The sequence below is a fragment of the Podarcis tiliguerta genome (genome assembly GCF_965153285.1).
Source record: "Podarcis tiliguerta genome assembly, chromosome: 10".
Lineage (NCBI taxonomy): Eukaryota > Metazoa > Chordata > Lepidosauria > Squamata > Lacertidae > Podarcis > Podarcis tiliguerta.
The window spans coordinates 4492769-4505222 of record NC_139543.1 but is presented as its reverse complement, the minus strand read 5'-3'; the positions used below and the strand labels follow the sequence as shown (position 1 = coordinate 4505222).

The 12454-nt window shown below is 41.6% G+C and overlaps 1 long non-coding RNA gene across 1 annotated transcript; it reads left to right on the top strand.

Moving 5' to 3' along the window:
* The first annotated feature begins 3486 nt into the window (after positions 1-3486).
* LOC310658356 lies at positions 3487-6977 on the top strand. Its single transcript, XR_014502268.1, has 2 exons — positions 3487-4169; positions 4597-6977. It is a non-coding gene; the product is annotated as an uncharacterized lncRNA (long non-coding RNA).
* Positions 6978-12454: the final 5477 nt, after the last annotated feature.

The following is a 12454-nucleotide window of genomic DNA, read 5'->3' as shown; positions in this document are numbered from 1 at the left end:
AGACAAGAGGGTAGGGGAGCTTGTTGCAGCAGGAGGGGCAGACACCCATGACTCCTCACCAGCTTGACTCATCTCTGCCTCTTGGCCTTTCTCTTCCTACCCTCAGGCTTCTGCTCAGCCTCTGACTCTGGACTTCTCTCTGCCATTGACTCTCCCAGCTCACTAAGCCCTGTTACTTCTTCAGCTTCCAACACCTCCTCTCCCCATTCCCCACCCTGACCATTCATCATTGTCCCACTGCCTGGGCTCTGAGTTGTCTTCTCTTGGTGGTTCCCCAGCTCTCACCATTCCTCTGTGTCCAACCAGCCTCTGACACTCAGTTTAAGGCATGTGATGGGTAGTCACAGTGGAGGCAAGGGGGTGTCCATGCAAAATGACAACAACAATGGTGGTTTCTTAGAATATCAGTGAGCTGGATCCTGGCTTGCTCAACAAACCATCGACAAACAACAGCAATTGTCTAGCATTGTGTCCAGACACAGCCAACCCCAACCTCTTCTGAATCTCACTAATCTTGTTCAAACAAAAACTCACTTCCCTTGAAATTCCTGCAGACATTTATCCTGGGAAGGACCCTCCAAGTGTAGTCTGAATTTTACTTTAGGAAAACTTCAGAGGTAGCTCTATTTTCTTGGTCAGAATTTTAAAGTATACTTGAAAACGAGGTGCAAAGAAAATCAGCCATCCGTAGCCAGGAGATGAAAGGTCTACTCCATTAGAAGCTAGGCCAAAAATGTTTGAATAAAGCTTCACTGAGGCAAAACTACTGAAGAGGATTTGGTAACTGTGCAAAGCAAATGAGATATGTATTTTAACTATATCATCAGAAAAGTCTTTTTGCACCCTCCTCCACCTGCCAAGATCAAAGCATATAATACAGACAACTGCCTTTTGCAACTGTTAGGACAAACGCAACAATGTCGGGCACTCAGTTCGATACCAAAGCATTCCTGCCAAGAGACGCAAAAGTGAGGAATGTAAGCACGTTCATCACAGCTGTAAATTTATTGTAAAACCATTTCTTTATCCCAGCATTCTTGGCATTTTTATTCATCTTGCCTGCAACCTAATGCTGACTCAGATGCAGCAAAATCGTTCTATGGCTCACCATCAACACCAATGAGGAACAAGGACTCCATTCTCATTGTCACTGTAAACCCTTAATTTTTGTCAGTTGTTACAAAGCAATCAATATGGCTGGCGGACCAAAATATGGTCTTTAATGTCTTGGCGTTAATGCCTTGGGTCTTAATCATTAATGCCTGTGTTGACCATGCCTCAACCAACTTTTTTTATTCTCTCTCCAGAGTTCAATAACAATTCTATTCCCTGCAGAGTTCATTTGCTTAAATATATGGCTTGGGAATTCCAGAGGAGCATTGGGGAAATGTAGTTAAAATATGCTTTGTGGTTTATTACTAGGAGAAATTCAGCTCATGAAAACAAACAAAGAAGCCCAACTTTATATGGCAGAGAGCTATGCCTTGCAGTCTCACCTATGTCTTTATATTGTAGTCTAGTACTACACCAGTGTGGTATAGTAGTTAGAGCAGCCTTTCTCAACCTTGGGTCCCCAGATGTTGTTGTACTGCATCTCCCACCATCCCTAGCTAGCAGGACCAGTGGGACAAGGATGACTGGAGTTGCAGTCCAGCTTCTGGGGACCCCAAGGTTGAGAAAGCCTGTGTATTAGACTAGGACCAAAGAAATCAGCATCAAATTCCCACTTGGCTGTGAAACTGGCTGGGTTTCCTTGAGTTGGTTGCTGCCTCTCAGCTTCACTTACCTCATAGGGTTGTTGTGGGGATTAAATGAGGAGAGGGAGAATCATGTGTGGCACCTTGAGATCCTTGGGGGGGAAAGGTGGGATACAAATGAAAAGAAGCAAGCAAGCAGCCCTGGCTCATGGGTTGGATCAGGATGTGAGTGTTGAGCAGGGCACTGCTCATTACGCCTCCCCCACCATGGCCTGCTCTGATTGGCCCCATCCTGGTCAACCACACATGGACAGCTTGGGCGTCTGCAGGGAATGTGGATGCTTTGGCTGCTACAAATGACCCCCTTTCCCTTTGTCTCCTTCTGCACAATCTTGCCTGTCCACTCAGGTAATCAAGGAAGGTCCTGTCTGAAGTCCCACCACTATTAGGCGAGTGATTGGTTGGTAGGTGTAGCAGACACAACCTTCCCTACCAGACTATGGAATTCCTTGTCCTAGAAGATTCAGTTACTTGTCTCCCTTCCTTATGGTTTTCAGGCAACAAAATAAAGATGATCTTAGCAGGAACATAGGAACAAAGGCACCCTCCTTGCCCTGAATTGCTCAGGGTGACTGATAGCATCACTTCAGGATTTCAGGTGGGATCCCTTCCTGCCCTCCTTGAACCTGGGACCTTCTGCATGTGACATGTGTGCTCTGCCACTGAACCCTCAATCATGATTGCTGAATACTTACCTTCCTTTGCTGATTTATTTGGTGCCTCTGTTTTGTACTTTTAAAATTGTGTTTGTTCTCAACTACCCTGGAGGGTTGGGCATTGCAGAACTGTGCTTTAAACAAACAAACAAAACTATGACAATGGGCAGTTATGAGGCATGGTGTGTCAGATAAAAATGATCTTTCCATTCTTATATTATTGGGGGTTGGGGTGCGGGTAGGGAGAGACCCATAATCTTTTAACAGAGCAGTTGGAGTTAAATAATTCCAGACTCCCTGAGTAGCTCATGAGGATGTTGCCTTTTGTTTGTGTTTTTTAGGAAACTGCTGCCAGCTCAGAGGTCTGGAGCTTATTACAATGAGGCCTATGATAAATATATATAAATATATTACAAAAATGGGCCGACTGAAGTTTTAACCAAAAGCAAGAAGCACAAACTGCCTGGATGATCTCAGACATAACAAGCCATAACAAGCATCTCTCTGGGCAACCAATGCCTTGTAAAAAGGCAGTTACAAATATATCAGTTCAATTTGCACATAGTTGAGATTCAGTTGTGAGAAAGAACAATGGGAGCCAGCTTGATCCGATGCATGTTTATCCAGAAGTAAGTTCCATTGAGACCAGTGTGTCTGGGGGGTTTATATCTAATTAAATGTACATGAGATTATAACTTAAAATGTGCTTTCCTTGGGAAAGTGCCAGTTCTTCATCAGAAATGTTGTATTCAATTTTTTTAAAAAAAAAACTTTTCATTTATGCATTAATACTTATTCTTAAATATTTTTTCAAATTAGTTTTGGTTACAGTCACTTTGAATTTTTATTTTTGTCTCAATAAAGATAAAAAGGGAGAAATAAGGTTAAAGAATTACGAAGCTATTGCTTATAATAGCCTACTTAAAACATTTCAGAAATTAGCATAACATATTCTGTGAATCATTTCTAAAAAAAATAAAAGTTGTATAATATATAGAAAATAAACAGTTGTATTCACATTGTTAAAAATCAGTGGAAGCTAGAGCTACTGAGGCACAGTCAAACATTCACTTCTGGGGCTGCCATATTTCAAAAAGTGAAAATCCAGACAGAAAAGTTAGAGCTTTTTTGACTTAGGGCAACCCTAGGACCAACCCCAAATTGTATACTTCCATTTGAACTCTGAGAAGGTCTAGAGATGTTTCTGCCAGTGTCCTGTTCTCTGTTCTTCTGCATCTGGGCAGGAAAACAATCCACATGAAATTTGAATGTTAGGAGGACTGCTGGATATTCAGCACCTGTTGTGCAGCTTCCCATTCTCTTCAGTTGTTCTCAGGGCAATCCAGCCACTGTTTAATGCTAGGCAGGGCTGCCAGTCCAGCAGGCCTGCCTCTCTCTGTTTTGAGCATGCACAGAGCTCTTTCCTTGAAGGCCACATCTCCTCGCAAATCTTAGCATGTTCTGGTAACCAGAAAGGAAACAGGGAGTGTTTCCTACTTTGAGAAGCGTCTTTGTTGTCCTTTGTTTAGTCTTTGATGACACAGTGACTGAGAGAGAATTAATTGACACAATGTGAGTCTCTTTCTTTAATAAATATCTATTTTTCACTTAATCATTTTGCATTTTATGTGAATTGTATTGGGAGAAGAAATGGGAGATGACTTGTATATGTGTTGCAACAAACTCTGTAATAATCTGCAGTGGACTGATGTGAGCCTCGTGCAATTCCAGAGTATTTCCTGGTGTATTTCCAGAGGTCAGCCCTGAGTGCTCACTGGAAGGACAGATCCTGAAGCTGAGGCTCCAATACTTTGGCCACCTCATGAGAAGAGAAGACTCTCTGGAAAAGACCCTGATGTTAGGAAAAATTGAGGGCACAAGGAGAAGGGGACGACAGAGGACGAGATGGTTGGACAGTGTTCTCGAAGCTACCAGCATGAGTTTGACCAAACTGCGGGAGGCAGTGGAAGACAGGAGGGCCTGGTGTGCTCTGGTCCAGGGGGTCACAAAGAGTTGGACACGACTAAACTACTAAACAATAATAATAATAATAATAAATTTTATTTATACCCCGCCCTCCCCAGCCAAAGCTGGGCTCAGGGCGGCTAACAACAATAAAAACAATCCAACATTCTAAAAACTTTTCACCATAAAATCAATCAACAACAAACAAATTTCCAGAGGTGTGTGGCTCTGTTTGCAACAAGTCCCTCCCCTAGCTTATGTTAAGAATATGCTGAATACAGAACGGCAGAAATGCTGCCGCCATTATCTCTGGCTTGCTTTTTTGTGAGTTTGTCAATTAATTCCTAAAATGAAAAGTTTGTGTTCTGCCTGTTTGGATATCACAGACCCTCCTGGAATGTCCCACTTTCCCCTAGAATGTCCCTATTTCATCAGAGAATTGTTGGAGGGTATGGAGTTATCCAACCCCCAAGCCGTCTGAAGGCAATCCTGTATAGGGAAGTTTTTAAAAATGTTTAATGTTTTATTATTTATGTTTTTATATATGTTGGAAGCTGCCTAGAGTGGCTGGGGCAAACCAGTAGGCTGAGTGGGGTATAAATAGTAAAATTATCATTATAGAATGGGACGTCCCTGTTTTCATCGGATAAATGTTGGGGGGTATGATATCACACTGACTGACTCCACATCCTTACCCATATATTTAAGACATTTTCCCTAATCTCATACATAAGTAACTGATTGTGACCGTTCTGGTGTAATGAACTCTGTACATGAGCAGAGACTATTATTGCACATTTTCAGGACTGAGCAACGCATTTCAAATATTTTCTGTTGTGCTCTGATGTGCCCTGGATCATTTGGAATATTTTTAAATCAGGGGGGGAAAGGTGGTTTTTTGATAGCAAAAAGTTAATTTGATATTTTTGAGAAAGAAAACTGCACGCAACCAGAAGTGAATATTCACCAAATTTTAAAAAGTCATTTTTTGTGTTTATTTTTTTTAAAAAAATTTGCATATCCAGCAAATCCTCTATGTTCATGAGATATATATATATATTTAATCAAGAGAAAGGTACAGTGGGGAGTATCTTGTGCATACTATGTAGGCCTCAGAATATGCAGAGATTCTTCCCATCCCACCTTCAGTCCTTCAGATTTCATGTTCACCTTGTGAACTCAGAAGGCCACTGTTGAAATAGAGCACTCTTCTGATCTGCCATGGCAGTACTGTAACTGCATTTTAATTAGAAAAAGAAATGGCAATTTGTACTGAAAGTAATAGGATTTCTGTGTGTGCAGCTGTGTATAGAACTGCAATCTATGTATGAGATGCAGGCAACGTTCAGCACTTGCCTCAAACTCTTCAGGAATGGAGTGTTTTATAGACACCAAACAATGGAATATATACATTACAAATGTCTCTAGTATGATCTAATAGTTTGATTCAATACAGCAGGCAAACCAAAGATCCCAGGTTTAATCCCTGGGGTCTCCAGTTGGGGCTGGGACTCCCCCTTGCCTGCAACCTTGGAGACCCACTGCTGGTCAGCGCTGACAATTCTGAGGGAGAGGGATCAATGGTTAGATGTGGCACAAAGCAGCTTCTTAGGTTCCTAAGAAACACAGCCCTGTTCACTGTCTGTGGTTGCTCTCTCTTTCTTCTTGAGGGGTATTTTTCCTGCTTTGCTACTGTATATTCCAAAGACGGTGCCGCTGCCAAGTGTGCTTCTATAGTTTAAGCAATTCACAAAAAGGCTAAAGTTTAATCAAAACCACATTGCAGTCTGATAAGATGACAAATCTTAAAGATGAAATTAGGTTACAAGAGATTGGTTCCATATTCATTTTCCCTCTGTTATTCTGTTGGTTCTATCTTCCCACATGTTTTGCTTTGCTAAATACATGAGCGCACTACATGTTGTGAGAGTCTGTGGCAAACACAAGGGATCCTCCCGGTTATGCTCTGTCCTTTCTGAAGCTGGCCTCTGATAAGACTGCGATTCTGTAACTGTTCCAAGCATGAATTCTTCTATGGTTAGCAATAGCTCAGGCACAAGCCAAGTTTGAATGAATGAACATGGATTAAATCAAGTGGTGTGATATCACCGAAAACCTTTCCCTTGATAATTGTAGGTAACACAACTTTGCTATAAATTAAACTGGAAGGGAACTTCCATTTTTCAAAGAGATTGGCATGAAATTCATGTTAAAACAAAATAGTCCTTTGTGAATTTTGCCATTCCTGGGACTAAAGTCAACAAAGACTGAATTTGCCAGTTAAATTGGTTACAGATTTATTATTATTATTATGTAGCATTCCTACTGGAAAGACTTACAGCACCTCCAGAATGTCAGTATTTTGTGCTAGGGATTCAAACACATACCGGGTGTTATGTATTAAGATTAGTGGCAGTTCTCACTCAGGGCCACCAGTATGTAAATGAAGGATTGAAAACTGTTGCTCCTGATTGGTTAGCTAGTTGTGAGTTGTTACTGTTGCAAGTTGCTTAGTATTATATAAAGCAGCCAGCTAGGTTGCAGTCAGTCTGATTCCAGGAGCAGTTCTAACTGCTGCAATAAAGAGCTGTGAATCCAACAGAGCCGTGTCCTTCTCCATCTTTTCCACTATTCAACACTGGGATTTGCACAATTAAATTGTATTAAAACACTCTTGTCACCCAAGTACTGCAAACTGACTGTAAAAAACAGGTTTGCTTTTTTTTTTTTTTTTAAGTGATGTGAAAATGCATTGAAAACTTTAGAATGAATGATGAATGAAAAGCTGCTTAAACACCCTGTAAGCAATTCAGGATGTATGCTTATTGTCATATAATCTCCCCACAAACAAATCAGAATGCATTGATATAGTCTAATAATTCCCCTTGCCCTCCATGATCTGATGGGGACAGCCCCTCATGCTGCTTCCTAGGCAGCAAAGGTGGTTGCTGGGCTGAGCTTGCTGCCCAGGAAACAGATCCTGCCCACTCACCCAACTGGCCTACTGCAAACGGGCATGGGGATTGCCACTCCCGGCAGGTGGCTCTGCCAGCCCCTTGACATATAAGGGAAGCACTACAGTGTGCACTGTTAGAATTCCTGCCCCGTGATTGCAGTCATGGGATTTTTGTCTATCACATGACATGGTATGTTTTGACTCCACAAAGCTCCTGACATGCACTACAGCCACTTCCTACAAGAACAACAATTTATTTCTTACACACTTTCCATCTGACTGGGTTGCCCTAGCCACTTGGGGCAGCTTTCAAAGAAATACAAATAAAACAAACAAACAAACGTAAAACATCAAGCATTAAAAGCTTCCTGCGTTCAGATGTCTACAAAAATTTATATACAGTGGTGCCTCGCAAGACGAAATTAATTCGTTCTGCGAGTCTCTTCGTCTAGCGGTTTTTTCATCTTGCGAAGCAACCCTATTAGCGGCTTAGCGGATTAGCGCTATTAGCGGTTTAGTGGCTATTAGCGGCTATTAAAGGCTTAAGGGATTAGCGGATTAGCTGCTAAAAGGCTATTAGCGGTTTAGCAGCTTAGAAAAAGGGGGTGGGGAGCGAAAAAAAATCTCAAGACTCGCAAGACATTTTCGTCTTGCGAAGCAAGCCCATAGGGAAATTCGTCCTGCGAAGCGCATCGAAAAACGGAAAACCCTTTCGTCTAGTGGGTTTTCCGTCTTGCGAGGCATTCGTCTTGCGGGGTACCACTGTAGTTGCTTAACTCTTTGACATCTGCCAGAATGGAATAAAATAGTCTTCATCTGCCAAAGGAAGAACCACAAAAAGGGAGTGAGTCTATAGCTTCTCTGGGAAGGGAGTTCCAAAATACAGTATGAGAACAGCAACCAAGAAGGCCCTCTCCTATGTCTCCACCAAACATACCTGTGAGGGTGGTGGGATTGAGAGAAGGGCCTCCTCAAAGATCTGGAGCAAACTAGTCAGATAGGTGGGGTAGCAAAAAATAATTTATCATTATCATCATCATCATCTCAGAGCCCATGCAGATTCACATGGGAGCATACAGTCCTTCAGGTAGCCTGAGCCTTAGCCAAATACAGCCTCAATATTTATACCATTCCCTGGAAATTGTTCATCAGGTTAGCATTTGCATAACAAGCAGCAATTTCCATTGATTCCTATGGGGAAAATTCTAAGGCTTTCCTGACCAAAGAATTTTGATCACAAAAAGAAAAGAAAGAGAAAACCCAGAAAACAAAACAAAACAAAAAACTTGTGGGGAAACCCGGGGCGGGATGCTCTTTGATTTGTCTGATTGTTCCCCACTCTGCTTTCCTCAGCCAATGAGCAAAAAGCAAAGAAGGAAGCAAAAAATGCTCTCTGTTCAGATTTGTGGCTTGACTACTAGTTCCTCATGTTCAGATAAGCGAATTTGCACATAGCCAATGTTCATAAAGAGGGACTTATTTTTTGGTGCCATATTTTTGCTCTGGAATATAGCTTGGTTTACCTGCCTGAATTATCTGCTTTACGAATACACCCCTTAACCTGCAAAGCTGCTTTTTTCTTGCTTCTCTTCCCCTTCCTTATCTTCCGCTAGGTTTTTGTGACTGCACCACTTCCCTGTTGGTATTTTGTAATTTGGTTAAAGAATAAAAGAAAAATTTCCTTTATGCTCAGATCCTGGTTTGGGATGAGTACTTTGGTGAGAGAGCCTGAGCTGATTTATAAACACATATAAAAACATGCAGTAAAGTGTGGAAATATAGGCTGTTCAACCCCTTCTAGGTTGCTTCCAAACTTTCCCACTTTCCTTAGCCTAGAAAGAGACCACATGTTTGATAAGTTTAAAATTGTTTAGTTCTAAACTCTTCAAAAGTCAGATTCATGTGCTTTTCCATACAACAGCAAGAAAAGACACACAGTACAATTTTGTTTCAAAAAGGGGTAAATGTTTTAAAATTAAATTAGCCCAAAAATGGCTTGCTAAAGCCATGCAGTCTAAGCTTGGAGCATCCAGCTTAGACACTCTTACTGATTGAGTTCCCACGGTGGAAGAAAAACGTGTTTGGTAACCCTTCCTCCCAAGGTGATTGGGTGCAACCTAGCTAAGCCTGACAGAATAGCTTTCTCTATTGTCTTAACCCCTTCATGTATTAATTAGAATTAAGCATGTTGAGAGACTGATTTATCCCATAGTACCTTCATAATCAGTCCTGTGCCCCCAACCTTTGCTTCCCCTCATGTTTCTTTGCTCTCTCTTCCTTTCTCCTCCTCTCCTCTGTCTTTCTTTGCTTCTGGTCCTGTCGCCCTCCTCTTTCTGTGGGATTCTCACAGCATCCGCCACAAACTCTCAGGGTTCTTACCCCCTTGGCTGTGGGTTGGGTCAGCCATGGAACTGCACAGGGTGTGACACCAGAATCCCTTATAAATGCTAATTGATTTAATCTAGTATGGCAGTTCTAGTCTGAAAATACCAGGATGCACAAGAGAGGAAATGAGAGAGGAAATCATTCTTCCTAGTACTACTGATCTGACACGTTCAGTGCAGTTATGCCAGAATTGGTTTCTTTGATATTTTAAAGTCTTTCCTCTCTCTGCTCAGCCAAACATATCACAAGCACATTTTTTTGGCATTTTGGTTGTTTATGTGGGCTACAAAAGCCCAAAGAGAAGCAAAAAGGATATTTTTAAATAATAGGTGACTTACAGTCCTCCCAAATTTCTTTTTCAGTTCATACTCAAATATTAGAGGAAAAATTAGGGGCTCGGTGAATCTATATCACTTTCACATGTGTTGATCCAAAATTCCATTAGGGCTCCTTTATCATTTCTACCATTACTCTGAATTTAAAAAGAAAGAAGAAATCTGCACAGAAATTTGCATTTGAATACATATTTAAATATGTCATTTAATCTCTGCAGTATGCATTTCTATTTTCTCTCAAAATACAGATTTTAAAAAATTTTATGTGTTTCTTGAGTCAAGAAATATGTCAGAAGGTTCAGGAAGAACAAAACTGGTAAAATGAAAGATGAAAGTCTATGCTCACTTACTTGAGAGTAAGCCCTATCAAATTCAGTGGTGCTTATTTTCTAAGTAGACTTGTAGAAGCTTATGCTAGTTCCAGTCTCTGCATTTCAGGAGGTGCAAACTAGTTCCGTTTATACTGGAAACTGCAAAGGTCCCCAGTTCTCAGTGCAGTAGTCCCAAAGCCATATCTTTTCTACATGCAAGCCAAGCTGGATAGATCTGGGCTAGGCAACCAGTGGCTCTCCAGATGTTGCTGGACTTTAACTTCCACCAGCCTCAGCCAAATGTCTAATGGTCTGAGTCCAGAGATGATGTAGTCCAGTAACATATGGAGAGCGCCAAGTTCCTCATCCCTGAGACAAATTCATGGATAAATTAAAGCATCTTGCCACTATAGAAGGCATATGGTTGAAAGCTATATTTTACTGCATAACATGAGTTCCAAATTGAGTGTAAGAAGCTTGCTGGGAAATTGTGGGAAGCTTCAATTCCACTTTGAATAAGAAAGTGGAAAATAGCTGTCCAAGATCGTCTCCTCAAAGTTAATAGCTTCAATGGTCACAATTAGCAAAGAATAAGAGTGCACTAGAAGAAAAGTCAGAAGCCGAGGACCTACAAGTTCAACAGCCTGTCAGAAAATGTCATGTCCTTTCAGGCTTTTGACAGAATTCAGCCTTTTACTGAGCTCTCACAGGAAGAGATGCATGGTACAGTTTCCATTTATTTTCTAATGAAATAGAGCATTGCAGCCTGGCCACACAAAAAGGATGCTCTTTAACATGAAACATCAATGCTACAGATGTTTGAAGAAATCACATTCTGGGGGATCGTTAGACTACTTAGTTGTTTCTAATTAAACAACATCTCAACCCTCCTGTTTTGTATTTTTGTCATTGTTTTGTAAAAGGGTACCTCCAGTAGCGACAGTGAGATATTTCTGCTGGGAACTGAAGAGTCATTCCTACTCACCCAGGTGTTTCCTGACTTGAGCATTGACACCTTGTGTCCTGGTGAACATGCTTGTGCTCTCTCACACCCACACCTCCCAGTTTTATTGATTGCTTTCAATGGAGACTGAGTTGCTTTTACCATGCTTTGGTGTATATATTTTCCAGAAATGAAAAGTGGTATATAAATTCTAGTAACAAACAAATAAATAATTACCGAAACTCAGAGATGTTTCAGAAAAAGAATGCCATGCTTAGCCCACACCACTAACTACCAAAAAAATTGGAGGTTTCTGCACAAAACACACAACTCTCCATCTTCCATCCCAGCAAAAAAGAGACATTATCATAGTTCCATGATGCATTCCCACTACTAGGCAAAAACACTCCAAGTCTATGAATCTTAATACAATATAAGGTAAAGGTAAAGGGACCCCTGACCATTAGGTCCAGTCGTGTCCGACTCTGGGGTTGCGGCGCTCATCTCGCTTTATTGGCCGAGGGAGCCGGCGTACAGCTTCTGGGTCATGTGGCCAGCATGACTAAGCCGCTTCTGGCGAACCAGGGCAGCGCAGGGAAACGCCGTTTACCTTCCCGCTGGAGCGGTACCTATTTATCTACTTGCACTTTGACATGCTTTTGAACTGGTAGGTTGGCAGGAGCAGGGACCGAGCAACGGGAGCTCACCCCGTCGTGGGGATTCGAACCGCCGACCTTCTGATTCTAGACTCTGTGGCTTAACCCACAGCGCCACCCGCGTCCCCAATACAATATATCAGCACCTTTATGTGGAATCCAAAGGCCGTGGCAATCATTATTGGAACACCATTCCCATTTTACAGGTGGGAAACAGGACCATAAGTAACTGTCGCAAAAGCAATCTCTGGAAAGAAAAAGAAAAAAGGAACATGTAAATAATAGCAATAAACCAAATAGTGGCATAGCAATGGCTGCAAAATCAGTCTGTAGCAGAGGTTAATTTAGCTTGCTCATCTCTATAGCTCAGTTTCTGTCCCTTGGATCATATCGATTCAGAAAACTCCAAAGGAGAATGCCTGGGTTTCTTGTTGCAAGATCATTCCATGGAGCACCATGGATTTTTCACCTGAGTTTTTCAGCAGTAGAT